Source organism: Etheostoma cragini, chromosome 15 (genome assembly GCF_013103735.1).
Source record: "Etheostoma cragini isolate CJK2018 chromosome 15, CSU_Ecrag_1.0, whole genome shotgun sequence".
Classification (NCBI taxonomy): domain Eukaryota; kingdom Metazoa; phylum Chordata; class Actinopteri; order Perciformes; family Percidae; genus Etheostoma; species Etheostoma cragini.
Window position 1 is genome coordinate 844,721 of NC_048421.1, and position 3,689 is coordinate 848,409.

General features: G+C 40.5%; 3 protein-coding genes across 3 annotated transcripts in view; all 3 read right to left on the reverse strand.

Annotated features, from left to right (window-relative positions):
- Positions 1-2,419, reverse strand: part of LOC117958276 — a 20,233-nt gene extending 17,814 nt beyond the window's left edge. Inside the window, exon 1 of the mRNA XM_034894604.1 lies at positions 2,409-2,419. The gene's annotated coding sequence lies outside the window, so the exon portion shown is untranslated. The remainder of the gene's footprint in view (positions 1-2,408) is intronic.
- Positions 1-3,689, reverse strand: part of LOC117958237 — an 859,617-nt gene that overhangs the window by 772,998 nt on the left and 82,930 nt on the right. The gene's annotated exons all lie outside the window — the stretch shown is intronic.
- Positions 1-3,689, reverse strand: part of spns1 (spinster homolog 1 (Drosophila)) — a 14,573-nt gene that overhangs the window by 5,343 nt on the left and 5,541 nt on the right. The window lies entirely within an intron of this gene.

Below are 3,689 nucleotides of genomic sequence, written 5' to 3' on the forward strand. Positions count from 1 at the left end.
GTGTGTGTGTGTGTGTGTGTGTGTGTGTGTGTGTGTGTGTGTGTGTGTGTGTGTGTTGCTGTTCTGACTTGCAGGGCCTCCTCTCTCCAGTTTCCAGTTGCAGTTGTGAGCGTATGAGCGAGGCCAGTTTGATCAACCCACACACACACACTCACACACACACACACACACACACACACACACACACACACCTCGCTCTCTGCAGCCGTGTGGGGTTTAGTGCCACTGAGTCACCTCGCTGGGTGAGTGTGTCACACATTCGCTCTGAAGCCGAGAGCTTCAGCTTTGGGTTGGTGATCAGGTGATTTTCTTTTTTAAAAGACTCCCTCGTGTATTTTTCTGAACTTTCAGACCTCTCGTTGGACAAACCATCCTGAGCTGATGCTGGATCGCCGTCTTCCTCGGAGGACACCATCATCGCGGGGTCTGAGGCGGGAGCTGAAGCCTTCTGATTGGTAAACCTGGGACGACATGTTCTTACCCCACATACGTTAGACTAGATTGAGTAAAGGTCTCTGCAGTACGGACGAGCAGTGCAACCAAATGCAGTTTTACTGACTAACTAGTAGTGCGATCATTAAAGGTATTCTTCTTTATAGCAGTACTTAAAAATACATACAACACAGAATGCAATATGATCATGTTAGTCCAACAATATAATTATTAGTATTAATATTTTTCCAATATTAAAGTGCATAGAGCTCTAGAAAATCAGACAGTCCGTCGTCCATATAGTAGTGGAGACATGTATTGTGCATTGTTGAGATGCATTACTTTAATTTGATTTATTTGACAGGGACAGTGTACATTACAGGGCTGTAGTACTCGAGTCCGGACTCGAGACCGTTTTTCTATGGACTCGGACTTGTCTCGGCCGCTGGTCTTGCCAGATATGGCTTTTGGGCTTCTGGTCTGGACCGAGTCCAGGTGTCTTTATTATGTTGATGATAATATTGGAGTGAAAGTGAAACCCAAAATGATTGTCTTGATACTGTCATGCATAAGACCTTTATTTCTGTCCTGGACTCGGTCTTGACTCGGACTGGAACCTCTTTGGACTCGGCCTCGACTCTGACTTGACAAGTCCTGGTCTTGGACTTGTCTTGGACTCGACAAAGGTGGTCTTGACTACAGTCCTTGTACATTAACTAACATTGCTGTAAATGCACCAGAATTAGCCTAAAGGCTGTTTTTCATCCGTTGTCCCTGGACAGATCTTAAAATGGTCTACCTAAAAAAAAAGAACTACCTCTTTGGACTCGGTCTTAACTTGGACTCGACTAGTCTTGGTCTTGGACTCGACAAAGGTGGTCTTGACTACAGCCCTGGTACATTACTTAACGTTGCTGTAAATGCACCAGAATTAGCCAAAAGTCTGTTTTTCATCTGTCCATGCTCAGATCTTAAAATGGTCTACACCTAAAAAAACACCAAAAAGAAGATTACAATGAAGAATACAAATATAAAAAGCAGTAAAACAGATACAACTCTTTAAATCCCCTCCATAAATACAGAGTAAAAGTTTACCATAATACAAACATTACATGGTTTCTGATTGGATGGGTGTTGCAATTTCCATTTATTGTGATTTTAGAAGCATTATGATTCAATGGTAGGGTTGGGCAATATATGGATATTATATCAATAATGTCTTAGATTTTGGGATATCATAATAATTGTAATATGGCATAAGTGTCTTTTCCTGGTTTTAAAGGCTGCATTGCAGTAAAGTGATGTCATTTCCTGATCTCACCAGACGGTTCTAGCTCTTCTCTTATTGGTCTTTACCCACTTAGACATTATATCCACATTATTGGTGATTATTTATCAAAAATCTCATTGTGTGAATATTTTGTGAAAGCACCGATAGTCAACGCTACGATAACGTTGCGGTATCGATATCGAGGTATTTGTATGCAGATATCGTGGATACTCTCCATGTCGCCCAGCCATGTTCGATGCTATTGAGTATTTTGCTTTTCCGTTTTTTTAGAAAAACCTACGTTGAATAATGAATACTACACTTCTAGAGACAATATCTCATGAGACAGGTTGTTTTCTAAGAATGAAGCACATCACACGTCATTTGGAAAGAAGAGCATAACGGAGCGTCTACTTTTTCTGCTTTCGCTCTGTTTGGCCTGAAATGGATGTGACGTAGCCTCCTCCGCTCTGATTGGTTGCAGCAGCGAGCGACGGAGGAGGAGAGCGAGAGAGGGAGGGAGGCAGGAAAAGCTGAAGTAGGTCTCCAGATCTGAACCCACAAGTCTTCAGACATGGCGGATGTCATACAGTAGTCGCCTCATGTGGACCAGATACTGCGGGGGGACACGAGACCAGCAGCAGACCCCGAATCTTCACCCATCCTCCGTCACACCTCCACCTCTCCAACCTCCACCTGTCCTCACCTGCAGGTCAGTTCTCCATCATTTAACATCCTCTGCCGGGGAAGAGGTATTCAGATCCTCCACTGCAGTAAAAGTACTCATACCACACTGTGAAAATACTCTGTTACAAGTACAAGTTGGAACTGTTACTCTAGTAAAAGTTTGTATCATCAGTATAATATATATAGTATAAGTATCAGCAGGAAAATGGAGTTAAAGTATTAAAAATAAAATCCTCCCGTTGTAGAAAGAGTAAAGAAGCCAACCAGCTGTTTAATGACGTCATCGTCTTGTTATATTGTTGCTATGGTTACTTTATAATCAACATCAGATTATAAAATACATGTGTTTAACGTGCAGGAATCTTAATTTGGAAAGTTACTAGTAACCAAAGGTACTAGTAACTAAAGTTACTAAAGTTACTAAAGTTACTAGTAACTGAAGGTACTAGTGAAGAGAAAGGACTACAAGTAAAGTACAAGTACCCCAACATGTGTACTTAAGTACAGTACTGGAGTAAGTGTACTTAGTTACATTCCTCTGCTGCTCAGCTGCTCACGTTGACCTCTGTGTCATGAAGGAACCTCAGGTTGTTCCCAGCATGCACCTGGGTCTGGGCATCGAGCGAAGGAAACCAGTTCTATCTCCGGGCCCAGATGTTGAGCTGTGGGTTGAAATGATCTCTCAGAACACAGAAAATATCGAACACTTTAAAAAAATATTCCCAAAAGTGAAGAAAAGGAAGCATATGGAGGTCAAGGAGGACATAATATATATTTACATTATTTAGTATTTTGTCCTGCTTGACCTTTCATGACTTTTTTTGGAACATGCATGTTGGATTTTGGGGTTTGGGGCTCCACCGAGAATCTCCAATGTCGAAGCGCTCAGTTCAGCTAAGTTTAACTCAATTTAAGTCAATTTTAACTCACTTTAACTCAATTTAACTCAATTTAACTCAATTTAACTTGTTTCAACTAATATTAACTCAATTTAACTCAATCTAATTCATTTTAACTCATTTTAACTCATTTTAACTCATTTTAACTGAATTTAACTCATTTTAAATCATTTTAAGCCTCTTGGGTCAAATTTGACCCAATTTCAGTCACTGTTATTTTTTTTGTCCCAAAAAATGGGACGACGAACTAAGAGCTGAAAATTTAAAAATACTTTGGAAATAACCCTGAAAACATTTTTAAAAAAACCACCCACCACATAAAAAAACTTATGCCCCTGTATTTTAACATAGGGGGGTGTATACTTATGCCCCTGTATTTTAACATAGGGGGGTGTATACTT